Source organism: Gossypium arboreum, chromosome 11 (genome assembly GCF_025698485.1).
Source record: "Gossypium arboreum isolate Shixiya-1 chromosome 11, ASM2569848v2, whole genome shotgun sequence".
Classification (NCBI taxonomy): Eukaryota; Viridiplantae; Streptophyta; class Magnoliopsida; order Malvales; family Malvaceae; genus Gossypium; species Gossypium arboreum.
In genome coordinates this window covers 108,519,568-108,534,581 of record NC_069080.1, presented here as the reverse complement: position 1 = coordinate 108,534,581, position 15,014 = coordinate 108,519,568, and positions in this window count along the sequence as shown.

The window sequence follows — 15,014 nt, the reverse complement described above, 5'->3', positions numbered from 1 at the left end:
AATTTCATGAATTGCATGTCTAATTTGCCTATTAGGACTTAATTGCAAAAGTTGATAAATATGAGTTTTAGCTGTTAAAGATTTAGTTGAAGAGCATAATTGAAGTAGAGGTCCTTAAATGGATTACACCATTAAGTTTTCATGGACAAAAGTGGACATACATAGGTAGAAATAACCAAAGTTTTTAATGAAGGGTATTTTAGTCATTTGGTAATTAAAAGATTAAAAAAAGGAAAAAGATGGTAAAATATGTCCATCTTCTTCATTAGGACGAAATTTCAAGGGTTCTCCATAGCTAGGGTTTGTTTCAAGCTTCCAAGCTCCATAGTAAGTGATTCCAAGCCCCGTTTTTAATGTTTTTTACATTATTGGAGTCCCAATAACTTGATTTAGCTTATTCTAGCAATAATTTAACCTAGGGTTTATATTTGGAAAAATACTCATAGGTGAAATATGTTTATTTTGATATTTTATGGTAGAATATGAAGCTTTAAATTGTGTTAAACAACTTTTGCTAAACGATTTTAAGTAAAATGACATAATCGGTGAAAATACCTAATGTTTATAACTAGATGTTAGAGTGAGAGTTTAATGTTTCCATTGAAGGGAAAAATGATCAGCATGTCATAAAACATAATAATTTTGGGGAAAAAAATTAATTTTTGAGCTTTGGGGCAAAAGTGTAAATGTGCAAAAGTTTAGAGGCAAAATCGTAATTTTTCCAAAGTTAGAGTTAAGGGCTATTTTGATAAATGTGAGTATTAAATCAAGTAAATGTGTTATTTTAGACCAAGAAAGACGTGGAATCGACCTTGATTGGGGAAAATAAAAGATTGTGGACTAAATTGCAAAATTTTTTTATTTTGTACCGAGGTAAGTTCAGGTGTAAATGTAGTAACATAATTGTCATTTTAAGTAATTTAATGTTATTTATATGATATGATGATTAATATCGTGAAATATTATGCTTTGCGGTTATTATTGAGTAATATGCAAATTATGTGTGCTACTTGTTAAATATGAATTGCTACCGAGTATAGGTTTTGATATTCTGTGGAAGACGGCAAAGATGTGTGATCGAGGAAAAAACCTGTTTGAACCTTGGGAATAGATTAGAATACAAGTGACATGTCATTAAGATATTTGAGTTCCGAGCTCGTTGAGTTGAGTCTGAGTTCGTGAGATGTAACTAGGCGTCCAAGCTCTTTGAGTTGAGTCTGAGTTCACTTATGGATGCGAATGCCCGAGCTCGTTGAGTTGAGTTCGAGTTCACTTATGGCCGGGTTACATGGTAGCTTGGCTACATAATTTTCGCAGGCTATTGAGTTTGTCTAGCTGCAGGTATGACACTTATGTGCATGAAATCCGTGTATTCGAATCATATTCCGATGCGTTCAACGGGTAAATCTTAAGTGGATAAGGTGAGTACCTAAAACGAAGGTGACATGTTGGTAAGTGTGGTGAATGAGAAAATTTGTATAGGTATGTACTTAACCCTCGAGTTGAGACTTCAATATAATAATAATATGGTAGGATCATGAATGAGAAATATGATATGAATGCTTTGGTGATATTATGCAAATGTGGAATTCGTATTATTGCATGGTTATGTTACTTGCTACTTACATGTGAACTTACTAAGCAATTATGCCTACTCCCTCCTCTCTATTCTTTGTAGTTTTTTCAAGCCGGCTAGGAGATCGGGAACGGTCGGACGCGCACTCACACTATCAACAAACTATTTCGGTATAATGACTTGTATATTTTGGGAATATTACATGTATAACATTATAATCATTTTGTGTATATAATCTTATGATGTGGCTCATGGATGGCATGGAAATGTTTGAGAATGATTAGCTATTAGAGTGGCTAATCAAGATTATATTTGATAACACGTATGCTTTATGTGCTAACTAATCTATGGAAATCCATAAAATGATGAAATTGGCTATAAAACAGAATCACATAGCAGCAGTGACGTGAGTTTGAAAAATCACTAAAAATAGTAGTGATAGAATTAGATGATGAATAAAATATGGAATTGAATCTTAATGAATCTATTTTCATTTGGAAGAAACAAAATAGGTAAAAGAGTTGTATTTTATGAGATATTTACGTTCTGGTGAAATAGGGTCAGAGCTATTTCTGGATTCCTTTTTTTGACTTTAGAAATTCATCATAAATTGTGTAAAAGTAATTAGGACTCAAACTTTATATGTATGGATTCTTTATTAAGTCTGTTTTTAAGAGAAACAAATGACATGGTCATTGGATCACTGTATAGAAAGAAATTTGATTCGTAGTGCACAGGGGTTAGAGTAGCTGAACCCTGAAACAGGTGAGAGTTTAACTAATAAACTATACTAATTGGCCTTACCAAAAATTCTAGAAAAACATTAGTCAGTAGATATATGAACCTAGTTTCAGGGAAAATTTATAGAATTTGATTTCGAGTTTTGTAACTTGAGATATGATTTTTTTAGCGACTGTGATGCAGATGGACAGTTTACTAGGAAAATTGTTTGAACTTGTTTAAATGCTAAAATAATTTTAGTAATGTCTCATGCTCGACTCCGGCGACGGTCTCGGGTAAGGGGGCGTTACATTTGGTGGTATCAGAGCTTCGATTTAGTCGGTTCTTGGACTAACATGGCGTATGTACAGGTTTTGCTATACATGCCATATATATATTGTAATAGTGTGATGACTTCTGACCTTTAAAATGATTTTTTTATAGTAAATGGATCCCGATCCAACTGTGGCTGATGATGTAGAGAGTAATGTGCCAACTCCTACTGAAGGGGCGGTGCCGACTGTGAACTATGTGAGATAGGCATAAAATTGTAGTGAACAGAATAAAACCATACCTTTGCTACTAGTTTTAAGTATCCCATTCAACAAGAATGGCTCCCATACTTTCTTATAATCCATTGGGATCCCAGATTTGTCACAACATCAAGCACTTGTTGAAGAAAATCCCAATTGATGTTGTTCATCATAGGATAGTACTCATCTTCTTCAACATCAGGTAAGTTAAACAAATCATTGATGGACTTAGAAGTAAGAGGTACCTTTTTCTTTCGATCGATGACTTCAGTAGCATCTTGCATAGTCAAACTAGCTTAGAAATCTCGAACTAGTTAATCATCGGGAATTGAACGAGCATCACAAAATCGTTCTCACTTGAAAGCATTGATTTTATTTCTAATCGGTATAGGAACTACCATCAAATCATTACTCTTCAAGTAAAACCTTTTTCCGGCATCATAGGCTGATGCTTGAAGATTGAATCAAATCTCTCGTTCACTTCTTCACCGATCAAAATTAGGTTTTCAGGAGTAGTCTTTGAAGATCTGGTTCTTTTGTGAGACATGTTATCTTTTCTTGAGAATTTGGCGAAGTTTCTACATAAGGGGAAAAGAGAAATCGGCAAGGTGGGTAAGGACTTGCTACGATGAAAATCCTACGACGGCAAGAATAGTGTAGCAACGACAGCATGCGATAGCAACGGCGGTGTGTGGCGACAACGTTGGTGCTTTGGCATTCTTTTTGTGGCGGCAATAGGTGAGTTCGGCAAAAAGGGAAGAGAGACTGGGGTTTCTTTCGGGATTTGAGGCTAGCAGCACAAAATAAAGATTTAGTGATTTTTAGGGTTAAGCAAATTGCTTTAAGGGATATGAAAAAATAATAGAATTAAGAGGAGTTTATATAGGGAAGAACTAGGCAACATGTAGCGAAAATTTAGCTACATTAGGATTACTTGGGCGACAAGTAATTGGAGTGGCGGCAAAGTATGGATAAATCTATCTTGGGCCTCAAACTCAGACTGTATTTATAAACTTACTTAAGAAAAAAATCTGATTAGTACTTGGGCCAAATTTGACCCGTTTTATTAACATAAAAATTTGAAATTTAAATAAAACAAATGAAACTTAAAAATTTTAAATCTTAATTAGAAAATTTCTTCTTAAAAAATTACAGCGGTCCCACTTAAGTTCCAATCTCCTTAGACAGAATTAATTAAATGTAATAAGTTAAGAAAATAAATTCTAATTATTTATTTATTTACAAAAGGAGTTCATGAAAAATCAAGGATCTGTTAATTTGAACGAGGATTCAACTCGCTCAACTTCACCTTCCCAGTAGCGTTTGAGATGTTGACCATTAACTTTAAACGTACCTCTGTACTTGTCGTATAATTCAATAGCTCCATAAGGATAAACTTGATAGATGGTATAGGGTCCTTTCCATCAGGATTTAAGCTTCCCAGGAAATAACTTCAACCTTGAATTAAACAACAAACTCTTCTGACCTTCTTTAAACTCGTGAGGTTGTATATGATTATCATGCCATCTCTTTGATCTTTCTTTACACATTTTGGCATTCTCATAGGAAAACAATCTCATCTCTTCTAACTCATGAATTTGTAACATTCTTCTTTCACTGGCTTGCTTAAGATCAAAGCTCAACTGATTCAAAGCCTAGTAAGCTTTATTCTCCAACTCTAATGGCAAATGACATGCCTTTCCAAAGACTAACAAATAAGGAGTCATTCCTAATGGTGTCTTAAATGATGTTCGATAGGCCCTTAATGCATCGTCGAGCCTTCGAGACCAATATTTTCTGCTAGGATGTACTACCCTTTCAAGGATACCTTTGATTTCACGGTTCACTATTTTAACTTGCCCATTAGACTGGGGATGATAGGCGGTAGCAATCTTGTGCTTCACATCATATTTTTCAAGCAACCACTTAAGCCAATTATTCATAAAGTGAGAACCTTCATCACTAATAATAGGTCTTGGTGTCCCAAATCATGTAAACACTTGCTTATGTAGAAATTGCATGACTACCTTGGCATCATTTGTAGGGTATGCTTCAGCTTTAACCCACATGGATACATAGTCCACAGCAACTAAGATGTATTTATTCCCATATGAAGAAGGAAACAGGCCTAAAAAGTCAATGCCCCATACGTCAAATAATTCAATCTCAAAAATGTTTGTCAAGGGCATCTCATTCCTCCTTGATATATTTACGGTCCTTTGGCATTTATCATAGTTCTTCACATAAGCATAAGCATCTTTAAATAGCTTAGGCCAAAAGAAATCTACTTGCAAAATCTTTGCTGTAGTACGTGAACCACCAAAGTGTCCACCACTTGGAGATGAATGACAATGATACAAGATCTCAGCAATCTCACTTTCAGCTATACACTTTCGGATTATTTTATCTGCACACTATTTAAACAAAAGCGGATCCTCCCAAAAATAATACTGACTATCATGAAGGAATTTTTTCCTTTGTTGGTATGTCATTTCTCGAGGAATTATTCCAGATGCAAGATAATTGGAAAAATCAGGAAACCAATGTGTTTCATGAATTTGACTTACCTCAGATAAGTGTTCATTTGGGAAATTTTCGTTGATAGGCACACATGATCGAGTTACCTCATCTTGTTCCAACCTCAAAAGATGATCAACTATTTGATTTTTGACACCTTTTTTGTCTTGGATCTCAAGGTCAAATTCTTGGAGTAACAGTATCCAACGAATTAGCCTCGGTTTTGCATCTTTCTTCGTGAGCAAGTATTTAATGGCTGCATGGTCAGTAAATACTGTAATTTTGGTACCTATAAGATATGAGTGGAATTTGTCAAAAGCAAAACTATCGCAAAGAGTTCCTTTTCAGTTACCGTATAATTGAGTTGGGCTCCCGTCAAAGTTCTACTTGCATAGTAAATAGGGTGAAACACTTTGTTTCTTCTTTGACCCATCACAGCTCTAATGGCATAATCACTTGCATCTCACATCAACTGAAAAGGCGAGCTCCAATCAGGTGTAATGATTATTGGGGCTGAGATTAACTATTTTTTCAGAGCTTCAAAAGCTTCCAAACATGCTTTGTTGAAATCAAACACTGTATCTTTCTCTAACAACAAACACAACGGTTTAGAAATTTTTGAGAATCTTTGATAAACCTTTGGTAAAAACTGACATGGCCTAATAAACTTCTGACTCTTTTCACATTAATTAGGGCCGGTAATCTTTCAATTACGTCCACCTTTGCTTTATCGACTTCAATTCCTCTTTTTGAGATTTATGCCCTAAGACAATCCCTTCCTTAACCATAAAATGACATTTTTCCCAGTTAAAGACATGATTCATCTCTTCGCATCTCTTCAGTACCTTAGCCAAATTACTCAAACAAATATCATAAGTGTTACCAAAAATAGAAAAATCATCTATGAAAACCTCAACAAAATTTTCAACCATATCAGTGCATATTGCCATCATGCATCGTTAAAATGTTTCAGGTGCATTGTATAAACCAAAAGGCATTCACCTAAAAGCAAACGTACCTTATGGAAAAGTAAAGGTTGTTTTATGTTGGTCCGCCGAAGCTGCAACTATTTGGTTATATCCCGAATAGCCATCTAAAAAATAATAGAATTCATTACCTGCTAGTCGATCTAACATATGATCCATAAAAGGCAACGAAAAATGGTCCTTCCGAGTGGCTTTATTCAATTTTCTGTAATCAATACAGATTCTCCAACCAGTAACAGTTCTTGTTGGAATCAACTTGTTACGCTCATTTTCAACAATTGTGATTCCATTTTTCTTCAGCACACACTGCACCAGACTTACCCACGAACTATCTGAAATAGGGTTGATGATTCATGCATCTAACCATTTGATTACTTCCTTTCTCACAACTTCTTTCATAATAGGATTGAGCCTCCTTTGCCTATCAATTCGAGCTCTTTCACCTTCTTTTAAAATAATTTTATGCATGTAAAAAGAAGGGCTTATACCTCGAATATCAGCCATGGTCCAACAAATTGCTTTCTTAAATTTCTTTAGAACAATAATTAGTTGTCCTCTTGATCTTTCGTCAGTTCTGCTGAAATAATCATAGGCAAAGTGGAACACTCACCTAAATAAACGTATTTCAAATGGGAAGAAAGTACCTTTAGTTCGAGTTTAGGTGGTTCTTCAATTGACAACTTGGGTTGCACAAATTCTCTAACTTCTAACTCCAACAGTACAAACTGTGTGGATTGAACAAAATTTCTCCAGTTCGCTTCCATCAAAGCCATGTTTTCTTCACCTTCTTCATCCTCCAAAGGGTTAAGATCTAAGGATTTCTCCAATGGATCTTATTCAAAATCGGGAAATTTCATGGCTTTAAGAATGTTAAAGGTTACCTGATCGTCTTGAACTCCCATGGTGAGTTTACCTTTCTGCACATCAATTAACATTCTTTTCGTGGCTAAGAAAGGTTTCCCAAGGATGATCGGCACCTCATTATCTTCTTCAAAATCTAAGACAATAAAATCAGCAGAAAAATAAATTTATTAACCTTACCAAAACATCCTCGATCTTTCCCTCGGGATATGCTAAAGATCGATCCGCTAGCTGAAGCGTCACAGTTGTTAGTCTTACTTCACCTATCCCTAGCATCTTGAAAATAGACTTAGAAATCAAGTTGATACTCGTTCCTAAGTTACACAAAGCTTTACCACAATAAGATTCACCAATGTTACAGGGTATAGTAAAGCTTCCTGGGTCTTTCAATTTCGGTGGCAGTTTGTTCTGGAAAAATGCACTGCACTCCTTTGTCAAGGCAACAGTCTCATACCCACTCAGTCGTTTCTTCTTGGACAATATATCCTTCATAAACTTCACATAATTTGGTATTTTTCTAAAGCCTCCACCAATGGAAAATTGATGTGTAACTGCTTCAGAACATCCAAAAACATCTTGAATTACACCTTCTATTTCTGCTTGTATTGCTGAATCTTTGCGGATATGGAGGTGATGGAACTTTCAGTTGAACAGGATAACTCTTCTGAATAGGTAAATCTGCATCCAAAGAAGATGTTAAAGTATCTGAATTCACTAAGTTAGGATTTACCTTGTCACTCTTTGCAGATTCTGATTCCTTTGGTATAGGAATTTCAACAACTGGTTGATTCTTCTCAATGGGCTTATCTTCGAAATCAATCAATCAGGGTTCTAGAATTTTCACTTTACAATGCCACTGCCTTGATATGTTCTTTACCCAAATTTCTTAGATTCTCAGTATCGCTCAGTAAGGTTCCTTGCAGTCTATTACAAAGCTCTGTAGCTAGCTGACCTATTTGGTCTTCAAAATTTTTCAATGTTGCTGCTTGGCTTTGGATCAAAGCGTCATTCTTTTCCATGTACGCTTTCAACAAGTTCTTTAAATTGTTTGATACCTCATCTTGAGGTGGTTTTAGAGCTTGTTGATTACACCCTTGAGATTGGTTGGGTCTGTAACACCCCGTACCCGAGACCGTCGCCGGAGTCGGACACGAGGGGTTAACGGGCTTAATCCACTTACTTGCACAGTTCATTTTAAAAATTTCCAGACAGCCGGCTAACTGTGTCACTGTCACCTTAAAAATCATATTTTGAGTTCCACAACTCGAAAATCAGTTTCGTGATTTTTCCTTAAAACTAGACTCATATATGCATCTACAAATGTTTTTCCAGAATTTTTGGTTGGGCCAATTAGTACAGTTTATTAGTTAAAGTCCCCCATGTTACAGGGATCGACTACACTGACCTTTGCGCATTACGACTTGGATATCTCCCTGTACAGGGCTTCAATACTGATTCCGTTTGTTTCTACAGAAACTAGACTCGAAAAGGAATCTGTAAATATATGGAATGACTTCTAATTATATCTGGTCAATTTATAATGAATTTCCAAATTCGGAATAGGGACTCTAGAAGCCGTTCTGGCCCTGTCTCACGAAAACTTAAATATCTCTTAACATACTGTTCATATGATCGTCTCGTTATTTTCCTAAGAACATAGACTCGTCAAGGTTTGTTTACATAATTTATTCACTATTTAATTCCATTCCTACTATTTTTAGTGATTTTTCAATTCCACATCACTGCAGCTGTCATTATCTATCTTTAAGGTAGGCTTTACCTATTTCATAGTTCCCATGATTCAACTAGCCCTTTTACATAAATAGCACAAAATATGATCATGATTAACCATCCAATGGCTAATCGTTTCCAAACATTTCCATACTTCTTAATGAACAACATACAATGATTATAATACCATGCCCAAAGTATACTTAAGCCATTTTCGCATGGCTATCCAAATTTACACAAAACCGAAAGGTACATGACCTACAACAAAAGGGTAGTCCTATACATGCCATTTCAAAGTTCAACCAAAAATATACCGAAAGGAGCTTTGATAGTGTGGGCGACTTCAACTTCAAAAATCCCAAGTCCGATAGCTGAAGAACCAAAATCTATAAAACAGAGAATCAAAGAAACGGAGTAAGCATTTAATGCTTAGTAAGTTTGAGTCATGAATTTAGACACAACCAAAGTATAGCATTCATGTAGCTAAACAGATAATTTCATATGCACAAATTCTCAATATCATACTTACTTCACATACCAACCCTTATATTCATGCACAAAGATCAACTTAGCCAAAGGCCGGTAGCTCATTTATCAACCGAGCGAATACTTATTTGTAAGGGCTCAACTAATTGAGCACATACTGAAACATACCTCATTGTTGGGATTTCACAAGCGTATTAACTGAAATTTTACAGCAAGATCACTCATTCCCGAATCACGCACCTTCGAATTTAACGGATATAGCTACTCGTTCAAATGCCTTGGGACATAGCCTGGTTATAGTAACTCGCACAAATGCCTTCGGACTTAACCCGGATTTAGTAACTCGCACCAATGCCTTGGGCTTAGCCCGGAATTAGTAACTCGCACAAATGCCTTCGGATCTTAGTCCGGATATAGTCACTCGCACGAATGCCTTCGGATCTTAGTCTGGATATAGTCACTTAGCACAAAGCCTTCGGGACTTAGCCCGGACATCATTCGAATAACCAAGCACAATTATCAATAAATCATGACACATTCCGTATTTCATTTTCATTAGCAAAACTCAAACACAAGACACTTATCACACTTGCAATTTCGGCTCAATAGCCACACACAAAGAGCATGATCTAATCAAATCATAATCTAAGTTCCATTACTCGAAAACTTACCTCGGATGTTGTCGAACGGCTTCAACGGCTATTCGATCACTTTTTCCTTTCCCTTATCCAACTGTGGTCCCCTAAGCTCTTGAGCTAATTCAAACAAATTTAACTTATTAAAGTATCATTTTGCTAGCTTATGGCCGAATATGACAAGGAGTTTGATAGGTCATATGGCCACCTTTTAGCTCAAATACACAATGATCATACACATTTTTAATCACATCAATCAATTTAATACAATTCATTCGAACATCAAAAGAGAAGCTCAAGGTACTTAGCCCATATATACATTAGACATTAGAGTCACATATGTACGAAATCACGAATCGAATTCAACATACTAGCTACTATTTCCCCTTAGCCGAATTTTCTAAGTCAAGCTAAAGCCATCAATAGGCTACCTATGGCCGAACATACCCATCAACTCATGTACTCTTTCATGTGGCCGAACATACACATCTATGCTAAGGCCGATTGCAACACTTAATACATTCTACAAGTATGGTCACTTGTATTGACTAAACACCATTTGTTTCAAGTTCAAAACTTGGCTAATACACATATATACACTATTAAAGCATCCTCTCCTTTACACTAATTCAACACATGCATTACCCATAATATACAAAATTATATTCGCCTTAGCACACAACTTGCTAGCCGATTCTTCTCCATCTAGCAACTAATGCACATACGAGCTCATTTGTTAGACTCTACTTCATCTAACAACAACCTTATTTCTCTTCTATTTCCTACCATGGCCGAATGCATCACAACACCTTACCATTTCAATTTTGGTCATGGTTGAACAAGGAACTTAATGTCTCACTTAAGGATGCTAAAAAGGAGATTCAAGAGTTATCAATCCACCATCACATGCATCATTACAAGCTTCACTTTTAGCATGCAAATAACATCAACACAAATCCACCTTAGCCGAATATCATCTCCATGACATAGTAAAGATTTGAACCATGGGCTAGTTAGAACTCAAGCTAACAAAAAAAAAACATGCATGAATCTCATGGTACAACATCAAACTTACCTTCACCTAGCTACAAGCATGGCCGAATCTCTTCAACATTTCCTCCCTTCTTTCTTTTGAATTTTCGGTCAAGAAAAACCAAAGAACACAACTTGTTTTTCTCTCTTCCTTAGAACATTCGGCCAAGAGCTATGAAGAAAGATGGACAATTTTTTTTTTGTTTTCTTTCTTACACTCACGGCAATGGAGGGGGGGCAACCACACATATTTTTTTTTCCTTTTTCCATTTCTTTATTACCCATACTCATTATTCTATTGTTCCTAACATACATCACTACATAACATGTTTGTGACATGTTTCCACTCATAGCATGGCCGGCCATTAGCTCAAACATTGGGCAATTTGACATGCAAACCCACCATTTTTATAACATGCATTATTAGGCCACTTTACATTTGCCTAGCACATTTCTAAATTTTCTCACATAAGTCCTATGTACTCCATTCACATGCAATTAACTAAATCGAAGCTTAAAAATTTTCACACATTCACATTCACATATTTTAGACAATAAATATCACATTCAAATAATTCGGTGACTCGGTTTAGCGGCCCCAAAACCGCTTTCCGACTAGGGTCACTTTAGGGCTGTCACAGGGTCTATGCTGCAAGAAGTTGTTGTTCGGTCCATTTCCTTGGTTGCTCCAAGAAAATTAGGATGATTATGCCATAAAAGATTGTAGAAGTGTGACTGGGGTCCTTGTCCACTCCTATTTTGATTTCGGTTCCTCACATAGTACACTGACTCGGGATTTGATGGAAAATTCTCAAACGAATGACCTTCCTCACAGTGCATACAGGAAACTACTTCAAATGGACTTGGTGGCTGAGTTGCAAAATGATTAGCACTATTAGCGGTAAATTGTTTTAACATAGAGGAAATAGATGATACCTGAGCTAATAACGAAGTGAGGGCATCAACTTCATGAACTCCAGCTACCCGTCTTCCTGAAGCTGTTCGATTTGTTGGCCATTGATAGTTATTACTCACGATCCTCTCAATGATCCCATAAGCCTCATTATAAGACTTAGAAAAAATTGCACCATTCGTAGAAGCATCCACCATTAATCTTGTATACGCATTGAGACCATTATAGAATGTCTCCAACTAGATACAATGAGGAATCCTATGATTAGAAAACTTACAAAGTAACTCCTTGAATCTCTCCCAAGCCTCATACAAAGACTTGTCATCCAATTGTTGGAAAGTTTTGATCTCGTTCCTCAACTTAGCATTTTTTCTAGGTGGGAAACACTTAACCAAAAATCTCTCTACTAATTCTTGCCATGTAGATATGGAACTTGGTGGTAATGAATTGAGCCATGCTCGTGCTTGATCTCGTAACGAGTACGGAAACAACTTCAACCTCAATACGTCTTCAGTCACATCGGCTATCTTGAATGAATCACTCACCTCCATAAATAATTGAAGGTGAATATGTGGATCTTCGTGGGCATATCGTTGAATTGTCCCACCATTTAGAGCATTTGAAGCATTATTGGTTTCAATTCAAATTGAGTTTCCTCAATATTTGGCCTTCTAATTCCTCGATTTAACTTACTGAAAAGTGGCGTAGCATATTTTCTGATGCATTGATCCCTATCATCGACAATGAGGATGGGATTTCGTATACGATCAACTTCATTAGCTTGGTCTTGATTCTGATTTCCAAGGTCCATCTCAACTTGTCTTGGAGTTGTTCGTTCACGTCTTCTTTGTCTGAAATTTTGCTCAATTTCAAGGTCTACAGGGAGTAAATCGATAATCTGATCTATGCTCATAAACACCTGAAAAGAAAATCACAAAAGTAAAAAGAATAAGTTAGTAATGTTAGAAATAAACCAAATTGAAAGTAAATAATTTCATGAAAGAAAAGACTTTGACAACAATTAACAATCCCCAGCAACAACGCCAAAAACTTCTAGCGCATAGGTTTGTACAAGTGAACATAGTCATTATCAAGTAATAAGTAACTATCGAGTTATCGTCTCCACAGGGATTGTATTTGTGCTAAGTCACCTAATTTGTAAAATTATATTAATAATTTGGTAAAGAAAAAAACAATATAGTTGAGAAGTGATGATTAAAATATATTAAACTAAATGCATTGATCCCTAATGCAAATTATCCTAAGTATGCAAACTATATGAATGAAATAGATTTTAGCAAAATTAAACACAATTTGTAACAATTATAACATAAATAAACTAGGACAATTACTTTAATTAAACTCAATTTATTATCAACATTCTTAATAACATTCAGAAAAACATTTCATGACAACTCGATCTTTCATGAGTTTGGAAACCACATTAGGTCCTTTCAGAATCCTTCACTTAGTAAATACACATTTTCTAATCCTTATTTACTATGGGTTTCTTAACATTCATGTGAGGTAACAGGGACATGTTAGGTTTGAAACAGTTTAATCACACAAATCTAAAAACTATGCAGATAATAGAGCTTGGTTAGAGTTGTTATGCAACCTACAATTTAATTGGGTTAGGATCTAAATTGAGCATGCACATTTTAATTATGTGTCCATTAGCCGTCGTTTGGTTTGGATCGCTAAGATAATTTTGGTGCATTTCAATCACGTATGAACGAAATACAGACTTGATTTTAATTGAAAACATGATTGATTGAGGCACAAACATTATAAGCAAAATCAAATAAATATTATTTAATCAAAGCAATCATACTAGCTTAAATAAAATTAAGCTAACATTGTTGTAAACAAGAACAAAGAACACATAGCAAACATTTTTAGATTAAATTAAAGAAAGGAAATATTAAACCCAAATCAAAGTGGCTATCACCCAAGACTCTGACTGACTAGGCTCCTTCGCTTCTTTGCTTTGCTCCTTTGCTGATGGCTCTACAAGGTGGCCGACCAAGGGCTCTTTAAGAGGTTTAATTGCTAAAATCTCTATGAAGAGATGATGCTAGGCGTAGGGAATGGAAAAGGCTAAGAGAATTTGGAGAGAAGAGAGAATGATGAATGATGAGGGATGATGAATGAGGGAATGAAGGAGTCATATTTATAAGTGAAGAAAGGTGGGTAGTTTGCTAAAAATAGCTAGGTTTAGTCTCTTAAAATCCCTTCCTTGGATGGCCGGCCACAATTAGTGGAATTTGAGCTGATTTTTTCTTGATTTTTAAGAAAATTAAATGCCATAATAACTCAGGACTGAGACTCGGTCAATCGTAAATCTTCGGACAAATCTCTAATTTCTTCAACAATGCAAGGATCTTGTGCAATTAAACCAAAAAGTGGTATAAAGGAACAGCCATGTGTAGCCAAATTTGGGTTGACTTGGTTTTCAATTTGGACGGTTTTGTAATCCAAGAAAGTGTTAAACCTATCCAAAATAAATTAATAAGTTAAAGGACTAAAGAATAAAATTTAACCAATTTAAATAATTAATAAAACCCAAATTATTAAAGAAATATTTTAAAATGAATTATTAAATATAATTTTATATTTTATTATTTAATTTAATCATGCATGACCCATTTTATGTCTTAAAAATATAATATGCTTAAATCAATACAAAATAAGCCATTTTATGCATGAAAACAACATAATAAAGCATAAAATCACATTTTAATAATTTCTATGTCCTAATTTCATATTTTCACATATTTCATTAATTTATTAAATAATTACTTAGTTTTAACAACTAATTTAAATAAAATGGTGATAAGTTACATAGGAAAAATCCTATATATTTTTTAGTTTACAATGGTACCGAGAGAAAAATTTACCTGGGAATTCTTTTAGACTGAGTTTCGAAAGAAATACATAAGTCAATGGTTTCTTGATCAAAAGTGCAAAAAGTTTGTAGAACTGAAATAGGGCCGTATGACTGTGACCGAATACAAAAGAGAA